Here is an 8,436-nt window from a genome sequence, read left to right on the forward strand (position 1 = left end):
GTGTTATTATTTATAATATAAAAAAAATATAACTTTAATATTTATATAACATATAAAAATACTTTTAATATTTAAATAATAATAAGAAAGTAATTAATATAATTAATGATAATTTAAATAATCAAAATCAACAACAACTGTTTGTTGACTTTGACTTACAAATTGGTGACATTGATGGAGAATCAGCATTTATTGCTTGTCCAATGTTTTTCAATTAATGAATGTACAACTTTTTGTTTTATAATATTTATTGCATCTCATTTTTGGTAAACAAAATAAATGGATTTAAATAACCAAAAGGTAGTGTCGGATTGATTTGAGTTTGCCTCAAAAAGTCAAAAATACCAGGAGGCTTTAGGTTCAAATTTAAGGAGGAATAAAAATCCTTTTATGATCACGAAGGTTCAAATACGGTGACTCTGGGTTATCTGCAAAGCAGATGGTCGCCCTAAGATAGTCAGCTCGCATAACGGGTTGGATATTCAGGTTAATAAAAAAAATGGATTTGAATTTGTTGCATACACAAAAAAGTTCTTTATCATATATGAGATTAGTCGACCCCAACATAAATTAACAACATTTAATTAATTAAATTAAATTAAAAAGTTTTAATTTTTTTTTTTGTCAAAAAACTGATTATTGCCAACCTCAATTGACTACACACGGAATCCTCTTCTAAGGACAGTAATGTGAGAGAACATTTTTTAGCACACTTGGCGGTTGAGGTTAACCATGGAGGGTTCAAAACCTAGACCTCTCTTATATTTGTACAAATTCGCCCCACCCTCTGTTAACTAGAGTTAGACACCAGAGGGTCAAAAACTTTAACTCCATGAAACTAGAAATGAATATGTTAATTATTGAAGTCTAAGGGGCAGTTTATCAAACACTTACCTGGGTAAGCATTTACCAAGTCATGTTACCTTATCGAATGAATATGATAAGAACCAAGAATCTTACCCGATAACAGAAAGACAAGGACCGAGGGTCTTACTCGGTAAGTGAAGGTGACGACTCTTACCATGGTAAGCGTTTACTCTCAAGCAATATAATAAAATTTCAAAATATTCATTTTCCTACTCAAATCGGTAATCTGCATGTTGATCTTGTAACATTTTACGACTTGGATGTCAAGTTGTTAGTCAATATATTTTTTTCCCAGTAACATGTCGATCCAGCATTATTATTATTTCAATAATTACAACTTGACACTTGGCTCCACGTCATCAAATGTTACAAGATCAACAGAGTAATGATAAAAATGGTTACATAATAAAAAAATTGTTACATTGATTGAGGAAAAAATATTAGTTACACTTATTAGGATTTAAAGCAAATTTTGTTGTATTAGAAAAAAAGGTCGTGACAACGTTGTTTTGTATACTATGTGCGTACACGTTTTCCTTAGCTTTCAATTAGCCGTCATACCTCAAATAAACTGCCTATAAATAGACTTGAAATAATTGGAAACAATATCGTACAAAAGAAAGTAAAAATCAAATACGAGTGAGAGTTTCTACTGTCAAGAAAGAAATGTCTGATCAAATGAGTGCAAAGCAGTCTCGCATCGTCACGCCTTCCCTTCCTCCTCCAAGTTGCCCTCGTTGCACCTCCCATCACACCAGGTTTTCTTAGTATAACAACAAGGATGTGTCGCAACCATGCTATTTCTACAAGAACTGCAGTCATTTCTGGATTCATAGAGTAATCTTTCGTGATGTTCCAAATGTCAAGACCAATTGGGAGCTGAATAGGGCCAAAATCACATCCGATTGTCCACGTTTCCATGATCCACTTTTCACTATTCCACCACCCCTGGTTTCATTTCCACCATCGCTGCCACCAACATCACCACCATCAAAACGCCTCCGTTTTGCATCTCTAACACCGGGCCCAATCAATGATCGTTTTGGTTTAGGTGGATGTGGAAGTGGTGGTGATCATTGCCCACCATTGCTACAACAGTCATCATTTTTTATTTCTCATCCTCCCTCGTATGGTTTTCGGCTTAATCATTTCCACCCATTGTAACGACAAGCACCACCACCAAATTTAGATATAAGAATGATCAGTGCCCCTCGTATCCACAAACAACACCATCACAATCAATTGTTTCCCCTGCATTAACGAGGGCTTGCAAAGAACTCAACACCAATGCACGAACAAACCATTCTGAAATGGAGTTTGAAGATGACTCTCATTAATTAACGGGTCTTCATTATCTTAAGTGTCCTACAAAGCTTTCAAAGTAGACCTCAAGATACTACATGAATTAACGTATTAGAGATCAATGCACTTGATCGACTGACATGGCTCCTTGTTTTCATTCCCCGAAGATAATATTGTCTTCAACTAATGATAAACGTAACCAAGAATCTATGATAATGCCATGGAGATCTGATTTATCACTACATATATTTATAGTCAGAATCAAATAAAAGCCGTAAATTGTTATAAATTTGTGAAATCAAATCCAAAACATCCATTCAGTTTGATTTTAAGTTACGATTTATATTATTTCATATGATTTTTTCCTTTTACATGTTGATGTGCTTCATATACGAAACGTAGTTTCGTGTTTTTCTACATATAAAATAGTCCTGAATATTTCATATATAAAACAATACTGTAAGTAGGGGTGCTCAACAACCAGACCAATCCAACCCAACGAGAAATAACTCAACCCGAAGCAAACTGATATCTAATCGAGTTGTAAAATTTTCAAACCGTAGGTATTTGGTTAATATTGGGTTACTATTATTTGAACCCAACCCGATGAACCCGATATCCATTTATTTCTTGGATTTAATATGATTGTTGAATTTATATTAATATATACACTAGATAATTACACTTCACGTATGTTATTCATATACACATCTTTTCAATCTCTTCACATCTCTATATAATGCATTCGTATATATGTTCAGTAACTGTAAACATATACGCGTAAATTGAGAAAATTAATTGAATGTGATATACGTAAAAAGTATGAATAAGTTGTATCAAATGGTTGATTATGAAAAAGAAATTATGAGTAGAGAAATAACATATTCAAGGTTAGAAGAATATTTTAATGTACCAAAGTATCAACCCGACTAACCCATACGGTTTGGGTTGGGTTGAGTTGGGTTAAGATTTTTCAAAACACAAGCATTGGGTTGAATTGTTCAAATGTCTTCAACCTGATCAACCTAACTCATAAACACCCCTAACTGTAAGAACACCATATATTTTATATGTACTAGTTTATATATAAAATAACACATAAGAACTGATTTGTAGAAACAAATATATAATTCCTATGGCATGGAGTTAGGGAGAGAGAGAGAGAGAGAGAGAGAGAGAGAGAGAGAGAGAGAGAGAGAGAGAACAGTAGGCCCATTGTTAATTGGGCCTTATATCAACATTCATGTACTTATGGCCCACACTATTTTTGATTAGCAAATCAAAATGATAATGAATTTTCTTTTAATTTTTAATTTGAAAATTATCATAAAAATATTTCAATCTTATATAAATTTCATTTTAAGATAATATGAACCAAGTTGCCACTATGTTTGTATTTAATTACAACCATAACACATTGAGCCATGTTACTAAACTACAAATATGGTCCCTGTAGTTTGTTGAAAGTAACACTTTTAATCCTTTCAGTTTTGAAATTACAACATGACCATTCTAGAACATGTGGATTTGGTCTCTTTCTTTAACAGCCCGTGAAAAAGTTCTATTAATCGAGGAACATTTTAGTCATTTTATCGATTTTTTAATTAAAATAAATTATTATTATTATATTTATTTTTCGAAAAGTGTCCTAGACTATCAAAGTCTGGTTAAATTTTTTTTATTAAAGAAATGTCGTATTGGTTATTTTATATGACACTATTTGAAAACGTGTCTACTAAAAAGTGTCATATAAAAAGACAAGTTTTTAAGACATTTTCTCGAAAGTGTCCTAGAAAATAATTAATGCGACATTTCGTATTAAACGTATCTTAGGAAACTTGTTAAGTCGTCCAAAAGTGTCATATAAACTTATTACAACGTATTTAGATGACACTTTGTTTTTTAATCCTGTAAAACAAATTTATAAAGCACTCTATTAAAATGCTTAAAAATTGATGAAGTCTTATTATGTTAATTTTGTTATAATGATGACATTAATTAAAAAATTAATGGAGTTTTTTTTTTTAAACCTGAATATCCAACCCGCTATGCGAGCCGACTAATCACAGGACAACCACATGCTTTATAGATAATCCGGAATCACCACATTTGAACTTCCGTGGCCACAAGAAGATTTTTATTCCTCCTTGGATTTGAACTTGGGACCTCCAGGTATTTTTGACCTTTGGAGTCAAGCTTAAACCAATCAGACACCACCCTTGTAGTTAATGGAGTTTTTTGTTAATGTTGTTTAAATTGGATACCATGTTTGAAATTTCGACCAAACTTTTAGTGGCATTCGATATCAAATTTCGTTTATTTTTTTTTATAAAAAAACCTTGGGATTTTCCAAGGTATTTTTATAAATAATTTCTATAATTTAAGAATAAATAATGTATGACATTTAATACTTCAGACTTGGAATAATATAAGACCGACTTATTTTCGTGACCTGTGAAACCGTAAAAAACGTTGAATCTTTACTTGTAAAATTACAAAAACCAACCTTCATAAATCACCAAAAACACATTAAACCTTCACAAATCAGACAGAAAAATACTGAACCCTTTACAGTAGAACACTATGAAGGTACGAAAAAACATTGAATCTTTACAGCAAAAACATCATGAAATTTTGTTTTTATACGTTTAAGGTGTTTTTGTTATGAATGTATATATGTTTTTGTGTCTTCACAGCTGATCTCACAGATTTTATGAAAACAGAATTGTCTCATAAGAACCCCACTTTCAATTAGTAAAGGAGGAAAAAGAACCATATATCACTATAATTGCATTTGAAAACGCATACCTAAGAAGTCAATGATAAAATACTAGAACTTTAGGCCCCATTTTCTGCCCTTGTGGTTTTCCTCGTTTGCCTTCCGGGCTTGGCTCGTCTGGGTCTTTCCCTTCTCCCCCCCCTCTTTTCTTCCTTTCTTTCCCCTAGGGGAACCTTGGTTATTTTCTGGTGGATGTGGTTCGCCCCCATTCAAGCACGAAATTTGATCTGTTTTTAGCGTATAGTGTTTTTCTCTTGATAGGAGGGGTCTCCACCCTCTATATCAAAAAAATACTAGTACTTTAAATTGCAAAAAAGACATATTTTATTAAACTTAAAGCAAAAAAACAAGAGTAAACTATCAATTTGGTATTGTGAAAATAACACTTTTCGTTCTTGCAGTTTTAAAACTGCAAGATTGTTATCGTGTTTTCGGAAAACATCTGGATTTTGTATCTTCCTTTAACAATCGTTAAAGATTCTGTTAAATAAAAAGTATTTTCGTCATTTTTTTACTAACAAACGACAAACTTAATCACTGCCTTCTTATGACGCATCGATTCGGTTCCGACCCCAGCTCTAGGTTAACTATTTTAGAGCTCTATCCCCCTTCAACAAAAGTAGACTGGGTGCGGTAATGCTCTTTTAGAAGAAGTTCGTGAGGTGCCGCTACAGAAGGCATCGCCTTACGAGTGCAATCCCAATGGACAAACCTTATCCCTTAGCGCTATAATCCACCCTACCCAGTCCCTGAAAGCCCTCTCAAAATCATAAAACTGATTTTGATTGGTTAAAAGACAAAAAAAAAGATAAAAGAACTAAAATATCTCTCATGTAACATTTTCAAGACCGTTAGAGGAAAAAACCAAATCCAAACATTCTTTAAAACCACGATGACCATCTTCTAGTTTTTGAACCACGAACTAGAGGTATTACTAGGGTTGTATACGAACCGAACGAACACGAACAGAGGTTTGTTCACGTTCGTTCGTTTAACTTAACCGAACAAACGAACGAACACGAATAGTAAACGAACAAAAATCTTTGTGTTCGTGTTCGTTTATGTTCGTTCGTTAACATGCTAAACGAACGTAAAAAGACAAACATAAACGAACATAAATAAATATTATTTGAATTCAAATAAATAAACAAAAGATTATATATTAAATTTGATATATAAACGAACATAAACGAATGAATATAAACGAACATAAACAAACGAATATAAATGAACGTAAACGAACGGTAAATGAACGAACGTTCACGAACCTAAATGAACGGACTCTTGTTCATATTCGTTCGTTTAACTAAACGAACAAAAAAAATGGTTCATGTTCGTTCATTTATTAAATAAACCAACATAAACGAACTTCCCGCCGAACATTCAGTTCGTTTACAGCCAGGTATCACTGTCGACAAACCGTGGAGACCAAATGTGTAGTTTACTAAAAAAACAAATAAAAAATCTTTAATTAAAAAAGTAATGATAATATGCATGAATCTTGAAAGATTTTCATAATTCAATAATATTATTTTAAATTCATGTGATGATTAAAATAATTATAAGTATTTGACTTTTCATTGTGTAGTTATTTGCTTTACTCATTTACATAAAAATCAAATAATTTATATAAGAATTTCGAGTTAACAGATTTAGGGGTTGTTTACCCGACGCTTACTAGTAAGAGTTAACAGTTTCACTTAATTTACCAGGTAAGATTTTAGTTCATTAAAACAACATCATATGTAACAGTTTAATGCTTACTGAGTAAGAGTCGTTATTCTCACTTACTAAGTAAGACTCTCGGTCATTGTTATCAATTTTACTGAGTAAAATTCTCATAGTTGTAATGATCATCTGATAAGGTACAATAATTCGATAATCACTTACTTAATAAACGTTTAATAAACTGTCATGAATTGAAAATTGTTCAAATAATTTGAAACTTGTAAATGTATTCAAATGATTACCACATTTTAAGTTTTTATTATTAATTTTGACAATATAGCTTTTAAAATAATTTTAAATATAATAACTATTTATAAAAATAAAAAAAATTGGGTGAAACATTAAAAATTGTCCATTCGGATTTGTTACTCTACTTGTCCATTTTTTTTATTAACATGAATATTCAACCTGCTATGCGAACCGACTAATCTTAGGATGATCATCTGCTTTGCAGATAGCCCGGAGTCACCGCATTTGAACCTCCGTGGCCACAAGGAGATTTTTATTTCTCCTTGGATTTGAACCTGTGACCTCCTGTCAATTTACCACCTCTAAATAAGACTTACGGGGTGTTTAGGAGTGCTTATTTAAAATATTTATTAACTTATTTCGATGTGGTACCGGTAATAAGGAGTTTTTACTGTCTGGATGGAGAAAAAAATGAAATGCTTATACCGGTTTGGCACCGGTAATAAGAAGTTTTTAATGAGTTACTTATTTCTAACTTATTAACTTATTCCAGTGTGAAACCCACAGTAAGGAGTTTTAGTGTTTAGATGAGAAAAGAAAAGGGTATCTCTATCTATTTTATCAGCTTATTCGATGTAGTACCACCATAAGCTAATCCAAACACTTTTTATAAAACTCCAGTTTGCTACCATATAAGTTGAAAAGCACTTAAAAAAAAAACATAAGCTTTGCATAACATAATGTTAAGTTATATTAATATGATCTACATATTCAATTTACCACCACCATCAACATAGATAAGGTTATTAATGCCAGTCTGGTACGGTGGTCGTCGTAATGTATTTCTTGTATCTAAAGCATCTGAACCTAATGTTTTTGTGCTCGAAACTTATTGAATACAGCTTAATGGATTTGTATATACTGCTAAATTGAAATTAGGGTTAGTTTTTGCCTTGAACCAGAGTTTTCCTGAACGAGTTTCGGCCTCGACATTATTCAAATTGATTTTTCCTTTCATGGTTTTTGACTGAATCGTTGGTGTGAGACGTTAGACTCGATTTTCGTCCATTTAAATGTAAATTTTTGTGAATTTATGCCCATCCCTTGATTAAACAAACGACTATTGATATCGTTATTTTCGTCAACAATCAGCACCTGAACCCCTCTAATAAGGATGATAATAGATTTTCAATAATTGTGATATTCAACCTCCAACACGTTTCTCAAGAAATCACACACCCCACACACACACACATATATATATATAGGGTTGGGTTCACGTGAGACCAAAGGTTTTTCATGAGACCCGTAAGACCAATTTATGTTCATTGATCAACTTTATAAGCTAATGATCTAATGGTCTAATGTGGTACGGTGTCAATTTTGTAATTATTAAGAAGTCTCGTGGCGTTTATGAATGTTCAAATCTGATGATTGTAGATCTAATCCAAGGGTTGAGAATTGGTCTTACGGGTCTCAGGAAAAACACTTGGTCTCACATGATCCCAAGTATATATATATATATATATATATATATATATATATATAGATGAGCGTTCAAATAAAAACTT

This window comes from Cynara cardunculus (assembly GCF_001531365.2).
Source record: "Cynara cardunculus var. scolymus isolate 2C chromosome LG 14, CcrdV1, whole genome shotgun sequence".
In the NCBI taxonomy this organism is placed as follows: domain Eukaryota; kingdom Viridiplantae; phylum Streptophyta; class Magnoliopsida; order Asterales; family Asteraceae; genus Cynara; species Cynara cardunculus.